At 54.2% G+C, this 18,703-nt stretch overlaps 1 long non-coding RNA gene across 2 annotated transcripts; it reads left to right on the forward strand.

Annotated features, from left to right (window-relative positions):
• Window positions 1-1,204: 1,204 nt before the first annotated feature.
• LOC127483515 (uncharacterized) lies at window positions 1,205-17,299 on the forward strand. Of its 2 annotated transcripts, XR_007909855.2 has the most exons (5): window positions 1,205-2,356; window positions 6,105-6,399; window positions 8,584-8,741; window positions 10,121-10,221; window positions 11,328-17,299. It is a non-coding gene; the product is annotated as an uncharacterized lncRNA (long non-coding RNA). The 2 variants fall into 2 exon arrangements; XR_011381348.1 differs by having other exon boundaries at window positions 1,205-6,399.
• Window positions 17,300-18,703: the final 1,404 nt, after the last annotated feature.

Genomic DNA, 18,703 nt, shown 5'->3' on the forward strand with positions numbered 1-18,703 from the left:
ATTTAAAGGCGAAGCCGGCGGGGAGGGGGCCGTTCCCGAGAGCGTTCTGAGCCCAGAGCTGCTTTGAATCCTTTGTGAAACAGCAGCATGAATGGCAGGGGTCCCTTGCAGCCCGGGAACTCCGTCAGGTGCAGAGAAAGTACCGGAGCGGGGCCCACAGGACGTCCCCAGGGCAGGGTGCAGACCGGCAGAGGACGCGTAATCTGCGCTCCTCTGCCATGATGCTTTGCAAACTCAAGCCCAGTGGCCCGGCTGCTCTTTCAATCCTCCGGGACTCCCCGCCGTCCTCAGGATGGGAGCAAAACTTGGTAAGGAGGCTCTGCCTGGCGCCCCTGCCTGTGAATCCTGAGCCCGGAGATGCAGAACGGCCCCCTTCGCAGGCTGTGACAGCGAGTGGGCAGAGAGAGGAAAGTTCAGGACTCCAAGAGCCATACAGGCCCCGGGCTTCTGGACAAGGTCGCTTTGTTATTTGACAGTAACGGCCGGCAATAGTGGGGGTCAGCCATGCTGGCCGGCGGCCCTCTCGGCATGAGGCCTCTCTCTTGCTTTCTCTTCCTCTGAAGCGCTGATAATCCATCTCCGTCACTGCAAGACGAGTGGTCGGGGTGGCCTTTTGACCCAGTGATGAAAATGCACGCATGTCCCCTGGGAGTGCCTGGGTCCCGTGCCCCGCTGGCCCCGGATGGCAGCTCCCTGCTCACGCCGGCCCTGGGAAGGCAGCCGACGATGGCTCAAGCGCTTGGGCCCCTGGTAGATGGAGTTTCCGGCTCCCAGCTTTGGCCTAGGCACTTGCGGAGTGAACCTGTGGGTGGGAGCTCCGCCTGCCTCTCTGTCTCTCTGCTTCTCTAATTAATTAATTAAGCAATTTAGGGGCGGGGTTTTGGCCCAGTGGTGAAGTCGTGGCTTGGCGCTCACGTGCCAAGGGCCTGGTTCAAGTTCCGACCCGGCTTCCTGCTATTGTGACTCCTGGGAGGCAGCAGACGACGGCTCCAGTACCTGGGTCCCTGCCACACACGGGGAGACCCAAGGTGGGGGCCAGTTTCCTGCCTCAGCCTGGCCCAGCCCCGACTGTTGCAGACATTTGTGGAGTGAACCAGTGGATGGAAGATCTCTCTCTCTCTCTCTCTCTGTCTTTCAAATTAAATGTAAACAGATGAATAAACTTTTAAAGTATCGTTTCTTTTTTAAAGATTTATTTATTTATTTGAGAGGTAGAGTCTCAGACAGGGAAAGGAGAGACAGAGAGAGAGGTCTTCCATCTGATGGTTCACTCCCCAAATAGTTGAAATGGCCAGAGCCGGGCCAATCCGCAGTCAGGAGCCAGGAGCTGCCTCTGGATCCCCTACGTGGGTGCAGGGGCCCAAGCACCTGGGCCATCTTCCACTGCCTTCCCAGGCCATAGCAGAGAGCTGGATCGGAAGAGGAGCAGCCAGGACACAAACCAGCGTGTCCACACAAGACGCCGATGCTGCAGCACCAGCCCCTTAAGTATCCCTTATAGAAAAAAAAAAAAAAAAAAAAGCACAGTGGTTTCCGGAGTCATACTCTGAGCGCTAGAGGGTGACAGCTTCTTCCTTTTAAGGTGACTGCCTCCTTTTGCACCTGAGATGATTGACAGCAATGACGCAATGACAGCCCTGGTGCATTTGGGGCACAGAGGGAGACTCATTTCTGCTGGCGCCGTTACAAACTAGTTTGCATGCAAAAATTTTCACACAGTACAGGGCGTTCAGAAAACACCCCCTATCTTCCCTGTCTTCCTTTGCTAAAAGTCACCTCCTAAGCTAGGACTGACTGGTCCACGCCTCCTTGTCCCGTGCCAGCCCACACTCAGTTTATTAATTCCACAGTCATCAAAATGACATCATCACAGCACATGGACTGGCGAGGGTCCCAGGCTCAGTCCCTCCAGCCGCCTCTCACACCTGCACCCCACCCACGTGTGCCTTTTTTCAGGCCCTTGGATTCGCTGCCGTGGCCTGAACGTGTGTCCCTCACACCCCTTCCCAACTCAGGATTTAGTCCCCAAGGACTGATGTCAGTGTGGTAGGAACTCCGTCCAATCATAGCAGAGAGGCGGGGCCTTGGGGAGTGATTAAACTGGACCAGGTCGTCAGGGTGGGGCCCCGTGTCTGCGCCTTGCAGCTTTACAGGAGACCTTAGCCGGCCCAGCCCAGCCCAGCCCAGCCCTTCTCTTGTCCGGCGACACCCTTGCCTCCTGGGGAACAGCCAGCGAGAGGTGCCTCTGTGGGGTAACTGACATGGCAGGTGCCGTCAAACCTCAAGACTGGCGCCTGGAGCTCGCCTCCCTGGACGGATCAGTGCCTCCCACACTCAGCGCCTGTGGAGCAGGGAGGTTGGTGACAGAACTCAAAGGGGAGTGGGAAGGGAGTCGGTCCCTGACCTCATGGAGCCCACGGTGTGCAGGGAGGAGGTATGTGGAACAAGAGGGCAAGGCCTGGGTCACGGCTGCGAGAAGCTCAAGAGGCGCTCTCGAGGGTCAGGAACCTTAGTGGGTGGCAGGGGTCACCTCCTGAAGACATGGGGTCTCGGCGGGGAGGCGGGGTAGGAGGGGAGGTGTTAGTCTGGCAAAAAAGTGTGTGAGCGGGGCCAGCCCTGTGGCATAGCAGATAAAGCTGCCACATGTGGCACTGGCATCCCATACGGACAACGGTTCAGGTCCTAGTTGCTCCACTTCCGACCCAGCTCCCTGCTAATGCACCTGGGAAAGCAGCAGGAGATGGCCCGAGTGCTTGGACCCCTGCACCCACGTGGGAGACCTGGATGCAGTTCCAGGCTTCTTGTTTCCACCGGGCTCAGCCCTGCTGTTGCAGCCACTGGGGAGTAAACAAGTGGATGGGTGATCAGTCTCTGTCCCTCTCTTTGTCACTCTGCCTTTCAAATAAAGCAATCTTTAAACATGGGAGAGGGAGAGGGAAAGGGAAGGGAAAGGGGAGGGGATGAGGGGGAGGGGGAGAGAGAGAGAGAGAGATTGGCTCATTAAACAGCAAACACAGGAAGTATTCAAAGGGGACAAAGATAGCCAAGGTCACTGTATTCATGATGGCAATCAGCAGTGTCCCCAGCAGTGTCCCCACGTCCCTCAGGGCCAGCACAGCACTGATCAGGGATGGAGTTGTTGTTGTCAGGGAGTCCATGTTTCTGGGAAAGCACCCAGGTGTATTAACTTGGAATCAGGGTGACCTGTTATTTTGGGGTTTTCTGCAGATGCAAAGTGTCACGGCCTCACAGTGGTCTTTGGCTCTGACTGAAGCAGGGCGAACTGTCAGGTGCGGCTTCCACAGCTGTCCCTTTCTTTTGGCCTGGTTCTTGCCACTGAGTCATGGATTTTACTGTACAGTTGCTTAAGAATTTCTGATCCAGCGCCATTCAATTGGTGTCTTGTTTTATTTCCATTGGCATAACAAGAGGTATTGGCAAATACAAGGACAATCTCTTTCGGTGTAGTTAGCAAAACTAGAGCCACAAGATATTAAAGCTTTGCCGTGAACTCTGGTCTGTAGGCTTTGCAAAGCCCACAGGCCAAGAGTTGCTTTGATGTGAGAAGCAGTGATGTGAAGTCTTTATTAGTCTTATTTTCTCTAAGATTCCCACATTTGCTAACATATCCCAGCTGCCGGGAAATGAATTCCAGAAGCCGTGAGCCACGCCAGGTTTTCTCCGGGATTTCACTGGTGTCCCTGCTATGAGTATGGTCTTTTTTGAAAAAGATTTATTTATTTATTTGGAAGGCAGAGTTACAGAGAAAGAGGGAGGGAGAGAGAGAGAGAGAGAGAGAGAGAGAGAGAGAGAGAGAATCTTCCATCCACTGGTTTACTCTCCAAATGGCTGCAACGGCCAGAGCTGGGCTGATCCAAAGCCAGGAGCCAGGAGCTTCTTCCAGGTCTCCCACATGGGTGCAGGGGCCCCAGCACTTGGGCCATCTTCTACTGCTTTCCCAGGCCATAGCAGAGAGCGGGATCGGAAGTGGAGCAGCCGGGACTAGAACCGGTGCCCATATGGGATGCCGGTGCTGCAGGCAGCAGCTTACCCTGTTACACCACCACACCAGCCCACGTCTTTTTTCTGAATGGGAAGCTATTGTTTGACCAGGATTCTCCGGCCACACTTAAGCAGCTTCTGGGTGTGCTCCTACGCTCCTCTGTATACTGCCTTGTAAAATCCAGGAGCCGGCTAAGTCCCCTTAGCAAAGACCCCAGACCTGGAAATCTGCTCACCCTCAGTATCTGGTCACGGTCCTCGTCTTCCCTGTCCCCAGGGCATGGGTCGCCCTGGGCTGCCTTCAGCAGGGGTCCTTTCTGGTCGGTTCTGTCAGAAGCCCCCACTCCCACTATCTCCTCTTGGTGATCCCCATGCACTGATCCTGAGCCTGCTGCTGGGCTGTGAGTCACGCTTGCCGGTGCTGGATTTGGGGTTCAGCCCAAAGCTCTTTGCCTCACTGCAAGATGCCGGTGCCATGATGCCTCTGCGTGCCCAGATGGCCTGAGGAAGTCTAAGTCACCGCCCTTCAACCAGTGTCATGGTGCGTGTTCTTCTTCGGCACACACCTAATTAGAAGAAATGTTTGGGGGCCGGCACTGTGGTGCAGCGGGTTAACACCCTGGCCTGAAGCACCGGCATCCCATATGGGCGCCGGTTCGAGTCCCAGCTGTCCCACTTCTGGTCCAGCTCTCTGCTATGGCCTGGGATAGCAGTGGAAGATGGCCCAAGTCCTTGGGCCCCTGCACCCGCATGGGAGACCCAGAGAAGCTCCTGGCTCCTGGCTTCAGATCGGTGCAGTTCCAGCTGATGCGGCCAATTGGGGAGTGAACCAGCAGATGGAAGACCTCTCTCTCTTTCTGCCTCTCCTCTATCTGTGTAACTCTGGCTTTCAAATAAAAATAAATAACTCTTTTTTTTTAAAAAAAAGAGAAATGTTTGGCATGGCTAATACCCAGTGCTATTCTTGTAAGAAAAGGGACAACGTCTCACCGAATCTCTGGAACTAACCTACATGACCCTAAGCATTGATCCCATCTGGAGATAGATAAGCTGTATCGATTGATCAGTTATTGTATCCCCCCCCCTTAAAATTTCTTCAAAGATTTATTTATTTAAAGGCAGAGTTACAGAGAGAGAGGGAGAGAAAAAGATATCTTCCATCCACCGATTCACTGGAGCCCGGAGCCAGGAGCTCTGTCCACTGCAGCCTTCCCAGGCACATTAGCTGGGAAGTGAATCAGAAGTGGAGCAGCCGGGACTCGAGCTGGAGCCCATACTGGATGCCGGCATTGCAGGCAGCAGCTTAACATGCGGCACCACATGGCTACCCACATCCCATCACCTGGTTCAAGTCCCCGCTCCTCGGCCTGCCATCCATCTCCCTGCTGGAAGGCAGCCGTGTGGACGTCAGGGGAGTGAACCAGCGGATGGAAGATCTCTGCCTCTCTGCCTTCCAAATAAACACTTTCGATTTAAAAAGAAGAGAAAAATGCTTCAGCGTGCTGTGTCTACACGTGTGCAAATACACACTGGGTGTGAGAACAAAAACAGGAAATCACAGCTCTCATTAAGTGTTTAAAATAAGTTTTATTTATTTGAAAGGCAGAGAGAGAGAGAGAGAGAGAGAGAGAGAGAGATTGATTTACTCCCCAAAGTCCCAATAACTGGGACTGAACCAGGCTGAAGCCAGCAGCCAGGAACTCAGTCTAAGTCTCCCACATGGCTGGCAGGGACCCGACTTGAGCCAGCACCTGCTGCCCCCTAGGGTGCACATGAGCAGGAAGCTGGACTCAGGAGTGGAGCCAGGACTTGAACCCAGGTGCTGTGAGAGGGGTGTGGGTGTCCCAAGTGGTGTTTCAACCACTATACCAAATACCCTCCTGTTATTAATTTTTTTAAATTGATTACATGTTCAAGTGGATATATTGGGTTCTATTAAATATCTCATTAAAATTTTTAAAAAGTTTATCCCAGTTTGTATAGGTATAATCTGTTAAACTGAGGATGAGAAATAAAAAGAAAAGCCATCTCTTGTGTTAATGAGAACAAAGGCATGAACCACAATGTGTTCCTCTTTGTGCTCCCTGATCGTGGGGTCGCAGTCTCTTCTTCACAGGTGTATGCTTTTGATCAGCCTCTGGCTGAACTTGGCCCTTACAGCAGGAAAGCAGCCATGCACAGTAGTCACCCGGCGAGCCCCACCGAGCCCCAGTAACACTCCACCCGACAAGCACGACAGCGAGCTGCAGTTGCCCGACAGCCAGTTTACTGAGCGTTGTTCTAGAACCTGGACCAAAGCCACTCCTGAGGCCGTGTCTGCGTCGCTCGGTCCAGTCTGCCAGGTCAAGCCATGAGCTCCGGCCTTTCCTGTCGTCCCTCTGCCGCCTCCTCCAGCGGGTGAGCGCCAAATCTTGAGTTGGAGCAGGGCCTTTGTAGCTGTAAGGAAAGAGACCTAGCCTCTGTGTCTGCTAAGGTGAAGAGGTCAGGTTCACGGCTGGGACGGGGAGAGGGGGGCTTTCACCGCGGTGCAGGGGCAGTGCGCTGGGAGAGTGAGGCACCAGCAGACCCCTGGGCCCGCGTTCTGGCACAAGCAGAAGATTGTAACCAGCGGAGACGCACCACAAACACGGAGACAAGTCTAAAATAAACAAACGCGCTGTCGATCTCCACATCAACTCTATACACGCGTACGAGAAGGTATCTTTCAGAAGTGACCTGGAATTCTTGGAATGTTCCAGTTAATGTGCCTTACTTCTAAGTGCTTAACCTAGCAAAGCTGAAGATTTCTTCATTGTAAATAAGAATAAATAGGATGGCTCTTACAATTGAGCTAGTCAATTATTTGGATATGGTCAAATTGAAATTTTTTTTATTATTTCCCCTTTATAAAGTAGAGGAATAAATCTTTGTATTACCCATGGTCATAACATTTTAAAAAAATCCATACTTTTTCGGGCCGGTGCTATGGCGTAGTGGGTAAAGCCACCTCCTGCAGTGCCAGCATCCCATACGGCCACTGGTTGGAGTCCCGGCTGCTCCACTTCCAATCCAGCTCTCTGCTATGGCCTGGGAAAGCAGTGGAGGATGGCCCAAGTGATTGGGCCCCTGCACCTGTGTGGGAGACTCAGAAGAAGCTTCTGTCTCCTGGCTTCAGATCAGCCCAGCTCTGGCCATTGCAGCCATCTGGGGAGTGAACCAGTGGCTGGAAGACCTCTCTCTCTTTGCCTCTCTTTCTTTGTATAACTCTGACTTTCAAATAAATAAATAAATATTTTTTAAAAAAATCCATATGTTTCTATGAAAGACATCTTTTTATTTTATTTTATTTTTGACTGGCAGAGTGGACAGTAAGAGAGAGAGACAGAGAGAAAGGTCTTCCTTTTTCGTTGGTTCACTCCCCAATGGCCGCTGCAGCTGGCGCACTGCGCTGATCTGAAGGCAGGAGCCAGGTGCTTCTCCTGGTCTCCCGTGGGGTGCAGGGCCCAAGCACTTGGGCCATCCTCCACTGCACTCCCTGGCCACAGCAGAGAGCTGGACTGGAAGAGGAGCAACCAGGACAGAACCCAGCGCCCCGACCAGGACTAGAACCTGGTGTGCCGGTGCCACAGGCAGAGGATTAGCCTAGTGAGCTGTGGCGCCGGCCCTGAAAGGCATCTTAAAGTCCTACCTTTCTGAATACGGAGTGTGATTTTGAAGAAGGTAAAATTTGAGGTGCGAGAGGATACAGCTATCTGAAGGCAAGAAACAGTTGTAAACATTATTTTAAAAAGCTCACAGCAGTAAGTAATGATAATTATTCCCAACATGGACATTCTTGGCAAGGTGTAAAAATATTCCAAAAGCCTAGAAAATTAACAGGATGTGCTGATGATGCAAAGGGACTCCTGTCTGGGAAGAGTTAACCCGGTTCTGTAAGCAGAATCCTAGTTTGACTCTGCATAGATCACCAGCGCAGCGATTCACAGTAGACATTACAGTCCTAATGAAAAATTCGTTTATATCGAGCCGACTTTATTAAAACAATTTAACACATGTCATTCTCCTTTCAGACTCATTATTTGCAGCTATTTTAAACCCACGAAAATAGCCTTTATTTCTTCTCAGACCATCTAAACTTACAGCACACACTTCAAGTTTGTCTTCTTTTTAAAACGATTTATTTTTATTTATTTGAAAGGCAGAAATAGAGAGAGAAGGAGAGAGAGAGAAAGATCGATCCTCATCTGCTGAGTTACTCCCCTAATGGCCACAGTGGCCAGGGCTGAGCCCAGCTGAAGCCAGGAGCTTCTTCCAGGTCTCCTACATGGGTGCAGGGACACAAGTCCTTGGTCCATCCTCCGCCACTCTCCCAGGCTCGTTAGCAGGGAGCTGGATTGGAAGTGGAGCAGCCAGGACTCAAACCAATGCCTACGTGGGGTGCAAGCATTGCAGGTGGTAGCTTAACCCGCTGTATACAAAGCTGGCTCCAAGTTTGTCTTTTGCTTGCAATACCTTCTTTTAGGTTTTGGCATACCAAGAAATGTTTTTAATTTAAGGTAAATTTACTCTTTCCTTCCCTACAACAAAACATCACTTATCTAGCGTATGTGTTTCTCCATTGTCATGGACACTTTGCGTCATTCTTTAAAACCTTCAGCCATGCTTGAACAAAACCCACAGGAGACTACAAGCTCTTCAACCTGCGCCCAGCGGCTATGCTGTCCTGCGTTAAACAGCAACGGGGCATTATAAATGTTCATGTAAGTTATCTTACTTATTTATTTTTCATTTTATTCGACAGAGAGAGAGCTACACAGACAGGCAACTCTCAACCTGTGGTTTACCCCCCAGTCGCCTACAACAGCCAGTGCCGGGCCAGGCCAAAGCCAGGAGCCAGGAACTCAATCCTGGTCTCCCACGTGGGTGGCAGGGGCCCAGGCTGGGGCCATCACCGCTGCCTCCCAGGGCGCGCGTTAGTAGGAAGCTGGACTGGAAGCCTGAACATGGAGCTGGCAGCCCAGCACGGGATGTGGGCACCCCGGGGCGGCCGTGTAATCAACACTCCAAACACCAGCCCGCAGCAGGGGCACTTTAAAATCATGTAGTTCAAGTATTCAAAGATTATTTATTATTCACTCAAATTAATGTTAGCTTAAGGTCTTAAAGTTGACTAAAGATTTGGCAATTACACTTCAAGTTGGCACATTAAGTCTGTGTGATTTTTAGCATCATAAAAATAATTTTTATGAAAACATCAGTTATTATCATTCCTATATCTTACGATTTCACACTCTCAAACAAATTAGTGTTTGTTTATCTGACAAGCAAAAACAGTAGAGGAAATTAGGCAATTCAAAATAATTGAGCTTTTCATAGAAGATAAAGCCGCCTTGCATAAATTAGAACGTCGCGCTCACATTATTTTTAAAATGGTCGTAAAATCAAGGAAAAAGCATAATGCTGTTTTTAAAACAAAATTATGAAATCAGTTTAATTTTTCCAAATAATCATCTTGATTAGAACGTTATGTAATTTTTTTCTCATAGAATTATGTATTAGTTATGAAAACCTTAAACGTGTTCAACAGTCACGTATTGCCTCTTCTTTTGTAACCTGGTAACCAAATCATTAATTAAACTCTCAATCAGAGGCTTTTCTTTTTTTATCCAAATTACAGTTTTAGCAAAAAAATTCCATGTCAACAGATTTGAATCATGAAAGTGGACAAATGGGCCGGCGTTGTGGCCTAGTGGGTAAAGCCGCCACCTGCAGTGCCGGCAGCCCATATGGGCGCCGGTTCGGGTCCTGGCTGCTCCACTTCCCAACCAGCTCCCTCCTGATGTGCCTGGGAAAGCAGTGGAAAATGGCCCAAGTGCTGGGCCCCTGCACCCACGTGGGAGACCCGGAAGAAGCTCCTGGCTCCTGGCTTCAGCGTGGCCCAGTCCTGGCCCTGTGGCCATCTAGGGAGTGAACCAGAGGCTGGACGATTTCGCTCTATCTCTCTACTTCTGTTTCTCCCTCTCTGTCTGTAACTCTGACTTTCAAATAAATAAAACAGCTTTTTTTTTTTTTTTTGAAGCAGAACGTGGACAAATGTTTCAGTACTCTGAATTTTCCACATGTTTGCAATGACTTACAGGACAATACTGCATTCAGAAGGAAGACATTTGGAGCAGGAGCTCATTCTATTGGATTTGAAAACATTTGATAATCTGGGATACAAATTTCTTCCAGAAGTTGGTAAACTATATCAATTTGTTTGCTCAAAAAATTTTTTTTTGTATTGATTAGGCAATGTCCTCACCTCCTGAGTTAAGGAGCAACTGGGAAGAAGCTGAGTCTGAGGTTGAAACAAGCTCTGTGGCATCCGGCAGGCCAGGCAGGGACCCGCGTCATTGCGCAGGGAGCCAAGCTGCCCTTGTGACGCTGGCGTCCATCACCGAAGCATCCGGGTCCTGGGCACTCTGCTCCCTGATAATGCAGCTGGGAACGCCGCAGAAGGTGGCCCAAGGACTTGGGCCCTGCCACCCAGGTGGGAGACCCGGATGGAGCTCCTGGCTCCTGGCTTCAGGCTGACCCAGCCCTGGCTGCTCTGGCCATTTGGGGAGTGAACCAGCGGATGGAAGAGCTCTCTCCCTCTCCCGCTGTCGCTGTCACTCTGCCTTTCAAACAAATAAGTAAATTAGAAAAGAAACATAAAGGCCATCAGTTAAGACCTAATTAAGCACCACTGGGTCTGGGGGGAAGCATTTTTGTTTGAAAATCCAAGCATCTGGAGATTTTCCCTCTGAGTTGGGCGGAGCAATCTCCTTTTAAACATCCCTGTCCCTTACGATAGCGACATGCTGCCTCTTTGCAACCTGAGGTTAACATTTCCGAAGATGTCACTTTTGAGTCATTTAATTATCTAGAGAAGTTAGAGAGAAGCCGATCTGTTTCCTTTCATCTTTGGTGTGTTACCAGGGTTTGGGGTGGAGCCTTTGGGAGGCCAGGGTGGGGGGCACTGCCCCCGATGGCCTTAGAGGCTTTATAAGAACAGCCTCAAGTCAGTGAGCGTGCGCTCTCGCACCACGTGACCCCGTGCCACACCAGGGGTGTCACCAGCCGTAAGGGTCTCGCCAGATGCACCTGACTCTGCACCTCTCAGGTTCCAGAACCGTGAGCTGAATAGACTGTTACTCTTCATAAATTATCCAGGCGTGGGCCTTTGGCGTAGCTGTCAAGAAAGCGGTTAAGGCACCAACATGTGGTGTAGCAGGCTGAGCCTCCGCCTGGGGCGCTTGTTTGAGTCCCAGCTGCTCCACTTCTTTTTATTTATTTTATTTTATTTTTTATTTTTTTGACAGGTGGAGTGGACAGTAAGAGAGACAGAGAGAAAGGTCTTCCTTTGCCGTTGGTTCACTCCCCCAAATGGCTGCTGCAGCCGGCGCACCACGCTGATCCGAAGCCAGGAGCCAGGTGCTTCTCCTGGTCTCCCATGGGGTGCAGGGCCCAAGCACTTGGGCCATCCTCCACTGCACTCCCTGGCCACAGCAGAGAGCTGGCCTGGAAGAGGAGCAACCGGGACAGAATCTGGTGCCCCGACCGGGACTAGATCCCGGGGTGCCGGCACTGCAGGTGGAGGATTAGCCTAGTGAGCCGCGGCACTGGCTGCTCCACTTCTGATCTAGCCCTCTGCTATGGCCTGGAAAAACAGTAGAAGATGGCCCATCTTCTGCTGTACCCATGTGGGAGACCCGGAAGAAGCTCCAGGCTCCTGGCTTGAGATTGGCGCAGCTCTGGCCATTGCAGCCATCTGGGAAATGAGCAGAGACTGTCTTCTCCATGGCCATCAGGGAAGCAGAGAGCAGGTGGCTGACAGCAGAGCGTGGCCTTGAGCCTGCCCTCCCTCCCCACCCCCTCGCATGGCCCAGGAAAGAGCTGGGGGCACAGACCGTGAGCACTCACCCCACAGCCACTTTCCTCCTGCTAAGCGGTGCCAGCTCCCCTAACGAGAGCAAACCCCAGGGCGGGACTGCCCAGGCCGGCCCTGGAAGAATTCCCACGTGGAGCTCCTGATCCCCACTCTGACCTCCGGATTCACCAAGACACACCTTCCCCCGAGAGACGGTCACGAGGCAGCCTTGGGGACACACTCGTCCCTTGAGCGTCAAGTCCTGGAGGTGGCCCAGCCCTCCCTCTGCAAAGCACAGCCTGAGCCAAGGTATTGGAATAGGACCAGAGTGGGTGCTCAGGCCGACGTGGGACAAGCGCACACGGCCAAGATGCCCTCTGCTTCCGCATCAGAGCCCAAGAGGCAAAGGCCGGCTCCCAGCTGCCTGCGGCCAGGCCCCTGCGCTCTGGTTATTCATCAAGCTCTGACCTTTTCCCAGTGACTGGAGCTGGGCACCTCTTCCTCGCAGTGCTGGTGCGGGAGCGCCCCACCCTGCAGGCGTGCCCTGGCTCACCTTGCGGGCCCCTGCGGAGCGAGAGCAGCGCAGTCACACTACAGCCCTATCGATTGCATGCGCTCACTGCTCGGTGACAGCATTGCGTTACCACCGGAGCCCAGGAGTCTTCTGGCTGAAGAAGTGCTTCACCCCACGGACCCACCCGCGGGCTGCCAAGTGCTCCTCACGCATCACGCCCGTCCCGGCGCACAGCTGTTGGCCTCGTTCCCACCTGACGGAGGGGGAGCGGGGTGCCCAGGGTCGCCCCACCAGACCCAGCTCCTTCAACAGGGAGCGCGGGGGCTGAGACAGATGGCCTCCTGGGGAGAAGGGGGAGCGAGAAGAAGGGGACGGAGCCAGCAGGGTGGGTGGAAATGCAGAGACGCTGTTGGACAATAGACCCGAGTTGAGATCAGCACTGTCCCAGATAACGGGAGCAGGCCAGCCAAGGAGGGAAGTCAGGAGCTAACTATAGACCGAGGCCCACGCCGGTGAGGACCCAGGCGTCCCCTCCTGGGGGGTGGATTTTCCATCCTGCCCATTGTCCCCTGCACTGACTCCAGTCTAAACCGAGATGCGGGACAGGACAGCGAGGGCCCCATAGCCGGAGAGTGTGTCCAGCTCTGTGGCCGGTTTTACAGGAGAGAGGAACTCCGCCAGGTGGTGCTGGTGTGGGCAGTTCTGAGAAGCCGAAGGAGCGAGGCGGGTGCTGGGTGAATCCCTGGACACTTAGGTGCGGGAAGAGCAGAGTTCCCGGGAGCCGGCCGGCGGGGAGGCCTCCCCCACCCATCCTCTCCGATGTGGAGCCCGTGGCGGGTGGCCCATCCTGGCTCTGCTGAGTGGTGGGGGAGTGGGACAGAAGGCCCTACTGCAGCTGGGGTAGCCGGGGGGCCTCTCTGAGAGCTGACCTTGGGGCCCCCCGGATCAGCCCCAGGAAGGGGAGAGATGGCCTAGCAGGGAACCCCACGTGCAGATCCCAGAGGTGAGAAGGAGCTTGAGGTCCTTTTAAAAGAGAGAAGCAAGCAGGCACACAGGCCAGAGTGGCCAGAGAGAACTGAGCTGGGGGGAGAGGCAGGGTCTGGGCGTGTGCGGGGGTCTTGTTCTACACGCAGCTAGAAACCCGTGTGTGCTTCTGCAGGGGCTCGGAGGGGCGCACGTCCTGAGAAGTCCCCCTCACCACTCTGCAGAGAGCAGACCCAGAGCAGGGCAAGTGGGGACAGGCATTGTGGTCCAACTGCTTGGGTACCCACAGCCGTCTGCAGTGCCTGGGATGGGATCCCACCCCCTTCTCCCATCCAGCTTCCTGCCAATGGCCTGGGAGGCAGCGGATGATGGCCCGAGTACTCAGGTCCCTGCTGTCCATATGGAGACCTGGCTGGAGTTCCTGGCTCCTAGCTTCTGCCTGGTCCAGCCCTGGCTCTTGCAGAGTGAATCAGCAGATGGAAGATGTCTCTCTCTGTCTCCATCGCTCTGTCCTTGAAATAAATCGGGCCAGCACACCTGTGTATCTGGAACGCACAGCTGCTCTCTGGGCTGGAGATAGGAAAATGCAGGGGTCATTAGCAGGAAGATGCTACCTAAAGCCGGGGGAATAGATGAAGTCCCACAGGAGACACGGGCAGGGGGCTGTGCGCAACACTGCAGCACCCACCGACCAGGTGCGGATGGGGAGCCTGCAGCTGCTCCAGTCAGCCTAACACTGCAGAGCCCGCGGGCCCAGCTGCACCTGCCCAGGCACTGGAATCCGCAGGGCAGTGCGGCCTTTGTCCTTGAGGACCACAGCAGATGCAGGAGACAGCGGTAGGAGCCAATCATTGTAGCAGGTGTGACAAAGTAGTTACAGGGATGGCCCCAGGACAAGGAACTAGAATTGTCTGCAGGCCCACGTCCTGGAAGCTGGGGGCGTCCGAGGGAAAGAGAGAAACAGAGCAGACGCCGGGGGCTGTTCTGGACCTGATGTCCTGGCTCCAGATCTCCGATGACCCCGTGATCCTCTCCCCCGCCCCCGCACTCCCGAGTCAGCCTGCAGGTTTCCCATACAGCCCCATCTCCCCCCCAGAACCCCTGCCCCCCACACCATTTCCCGCAGGCCCCAGGCCTCCGGCCCTTCCCCCCAGGCCGGCTCCATAGCAGGAGAACTGATTTCTAAAGCCAGGATTGAGAGACCGCGGCCTGGAGCCCTGCCCTCCATGGAGGCGAGGCGGGGTGTTGTCTCAGACAGTTGCTTCATTTCCTGCCGTTGAGAAATCACGCATGTTGATCAGCTTATATTTCACAGGACTTGAAGCACATGGAGGCCTCTGACCCCATGAGCTCCTCAGAGAACAGCAAGGTTAACCCCCTCTAGCCCACAGCCGAGCCCCACTCCCACACCACGGGCAGCGCGGGGCTCCCCGGCTTTGCAGCCCTGGCCATGGTGCCCACGTGGCTGTCTCCTGTGCCTGTGCTCAAAGAACCTGCACAACCTGGCCCCAGCCTCCCTCCTCCCCTGGGCCTGGTCCAGCCTGGACAGCCTGGCCCTAAGCTGAGGTCGAGGCCCTGTGTCTCATTCACAGGGCACTGCCCAAGGCGGTGGCCAGGTCCGAACTCTCGATCAACACCCTGTGTCTGGGCTGACGCCCTGAACATCCAGCATTCTCTCGACACCCAGCCAGGGAGGGTGTCTCCGTCCTCTGAACACGTTTCGCCTGTCGCTGTTCACTGTTTATTGCTATTTCATCCTGCACTGCATCATTCTGGGGGCATGCAACCCCCCACCCCCAGACCCTAGAACTCCAGGAGATGAAGCTTCAAGTCTGAAGCCAAATTTTGGTCGCCTCCTCCCACTGGCACAGCCGAGCGTTGTGCAATGGACCAGTGTGGGTGACGGGTGCATCGGGGGAACGTGAGCTGGTGTGGGAAGTGCAGCCTAGTGCTTGATTCTTAAACGATGATTTATTTGTCTAATTTCCTTGAAAGGCAGAGAGAGAGACAGAGACAGACAGACAGAGACACAGGAAGACATTTCCCATCCTCCGGTTCACTCTTCAAAGGCCCACCAAGGCCAAGACGCAGAGTCTCCCATGTGGGTGGCAGGGAGCCAGGTCCTTGGGCCATTGCCTGTGGCTTCCCAGGGTGTGCATCAGTTGGTAGCTGGGACTGGGAGCAGAGCCAGGCCTGCGGCGTGGGTGCTCCGATATGAGATGCCGGAGCCGTAAGTGGCATCTTAGCTGCTGAGCCAGTGCCATCTCCCCCGGCTGGGTTTATTGGTTCTGCATGAAAATGCGCTTCCGACTAAAAGGGGTAGAGAGCCATTCATTCACTTGTTCACTTACAAGCCTCTTTTTTTTTTTTTTAAGATTTATTTTATTTATTTGAAATAGCTATAGAGAGAGGTAGAGTCAGAGAGAGAGGTCTTCCATCCACTGGTTCACTCCCCAGTTGACTGAAACGGCTGGAGCGGAGCTGATCCCAAGCCAGGAGCCAGGAGCTTCTTCTGGGGCTCCCACATGGGTGCAGGGGCCCAAGGACTTGGGCCATCCTCTACTGCTTTCCCAGGCCATAGCAGAGAGCTGGATTGGAAGAGGAGCAGCCAGGACTCGAACCAGCGCCCATTACAGGATGCTGGCACTGCAGGCCAGGGCTGTAACCCACTGCACCACAGCACCGGCCCCTCAAAAGCCTCTTTTTAACAGCTACTACGTGCAGAAGTGGCGTTGGTGCTGCAGACGTAGCAATAAACAAGACCGGTGAATCCTGCTCCCATGGGGACTCTCCCGGCCTGGGGGATAGAGAATCAACACGGAAAACATCACGTCCTGGCAAGCACCGTGATAAAAATAAGTCAGAGTGTGGGGGGGAGTGACTGGGGAGGGCTGGGAGCCACGCTCCAGGGCAGACCTGAAGGAGGAGCCACGGGGCCCGGTCGTCCACACAGGAACCTGCCGCAGAGCGAGCCCCCGGCCGTCGCGTGGAGACCTGGGGAGGCTGGGAGAAGACAGGGCGAGCTGGGAAGGGAAGGAAGGAAGGAGGCTAAGGTGAACCGGGCAATGGACGCAGACGATCCCCAGCCGGACAGGGAGCCAACGAGGGGGGCAGTGCGAGGAGACGCTCCCCGAAGATGGGACTTCGGGCAGCTTTCTTTTCTTTTCTTTTCTTTCCTTTCCTTTTCTTTTCTTTTCTTTTCTTTTTTCTTTTTTTTTTTTAAGATTTTATTTATTTGAAAGAGTTACAGAGAGAGGTAGAGACAGAAAGAGAGGTCTTCCATCTGCTGGTTCACTCCCTAAATGACTCTAACTACTCGGGGAGGAGCCAGGCTGAAGCCAGGATCTTCTTCTGAGTCTCCCATGTGAGTGGCAGGGCCCAAGCACTTGGGCCATCTTCCACTGCTTTCCCAGGCCATCAGCAGGGAGCTGGATCAGAAGTGGAGCAGCTGGGACTTGAACCAGCGCCCATATGGGATGCCGGTGCTGCAGGCAGAGACTTAACGGACTACGCCACAGCATCGACCCCCTTGGACAACTTTCCAAGTCTGACTTTCCTTGTCTGCAAAACACCTAACTTTGAGAGTTCTTGGGAAGATTGAAGGCTGTAACGGGAAGAGGCAGCTCTGTGACCAGCGCAGGCACCCGAAATCTGCGCTCTCCGCTTCCCCCTCTTCCTCCCACTGCCCCCCCTTTCCTCTCTCTCTCTCTCTCTCTCTCTCTCTCTCCACCATTCCTCGCCCTGTCTTTCCTTCACCATCTTTCAAGCCACAGCTCCCCAGCTGCCCCAGACTTGTTAGACGGTCTCTAAAGACTGAATCGATCACGCTTATTTTGGGCCGCTGAGCCTTGCGTTCACGGTCAGGCATCGGAATGGTTTCTGCCGCTCTCTTGATTAAAGAGCCCGCAGCAGCGTCCGCACGTAAATGAAGCGATTTTGCACAATGATGTGACTCGCATGATTTGGTTTTTCCACTGAAGTCACCGTCCCTTAATAGAAGATGGCTCCCACCACTGGATTAAGGGATTAGGAAGAGGCTGTCTCCAGGCGTTTGGGGCCCCGCTGTGCTGGGGGTGAGCAGGGGAGGCCCGGCCTCTTGCCAAGGCCATGACCTCCGAGCCACGCCAGGGAGGCTGTGGGGCACAGCCCGGCGTCAGGTTGTGCCGCCGGCAGGCTTTGGCTTTGTGGTGTCACTGCCAAGGTGGCGCAAGGTGTTCAGGAGGACAAGAAAGGGCTCTGGGGTCAGCCGGTGCAGCGACCGGCCTGAGCGATCTGTAGAGATGACCGTGCTGAGAAGGGCGACGTCAGGCACCTCGCTGCCCCACACTGTCGCAGGCTCCTGTGTTGGGCCAAGAAAGGTCAAGGCCCCTGTGTATGTGTGTGTCCGTGTGTATGTGTGTGTGTGTGCATCTGAATGTGTGTGTGCACATGTGCATATACATAAGTGTGCACGTGTGTGCATGTGTGTACTGTGAGTGCATGCCTGTACACGTGTGTACTGTAAATGCATGTGCATGTGTGTATGTACGCATCTGTGTGCACACACATATGTGTGTACATGTGTGTCCATGTGTGCACATGTGTGCGTGTGCACATGCTTGCATCCCTGGGTGGGGTCTACTGGAGGAGAGAGCCTTAGAGCAGCCCCACAATCAATCAAAAGGGGCCTCTGGCTGGCAGCGTGGGGACACGTGACAGCAAGCTCAGGATTTGGCCTTCCCTGGTTCCTTCTCTGCAAAGGGGCTCCCAGAGGTTGGCGGTGGCTGGCCAGGCCAGGGTCCCCTGCACAGGGGACCCTGAGGTCTTGGGATGAGAGTAGCTGGCCCATGGCCACCAGGCAGGCAGGGGTAAAGGCCTAGTGACCTCTCCTGTACCCTGGGTCGCCTTTGGGTCTGGGGGATGGGGCGGGGGAGGAAGGTGGCAGGTGACGTGCTTTCTGTACCCTTGACCTTCAGGATCCCAGATGGTGAGTGCGGAGCCTTGTGTCACTCATGTTACAGGGCCGGGTCCCCACCACGTGAGGTGCGGGAGTGAGGGTGCCGTGGGTGCAGCAGGTGTACCGAGAGCCACTTTAAACATGGATGGGTGGAGACTCCCCCACAGACGCCAAAAAAGGCCACAGGAGCTCTGTGTGAGACACAGGAAGAGCTCAGGGGAAACAAGGCCCCCCTGGGCTGGGGTCCGGCTCCTCAGCTCCCAGCGGCTCTGCTGCAGGGAGGCCACGGCAAGCCGCGTGGCAGGCATCTCCCTGGTCCCAGATGCTCCCTCTCTGGCGGCCCCCTTTAGTGTCCATTCTTGGAGTGTGGCCTCCAAGGAATGAGGGGCTGAGC

This window comes from Oryctolagus cuniculus, chromosome 13 (genome assembly GCF_964237555.1).
Source record: "Oryctolagus cuniculus chromosome 13, mOryCun1.1, whole genome shotgun sequence".
In the NCBI taxonomy this organism is placed as follows: Eukaryota; Metazoa; Chordata; class Mammalia; order Lagomorpha; family Leporidae; genus Oryctolagus; species Oryctolagus cuniculus.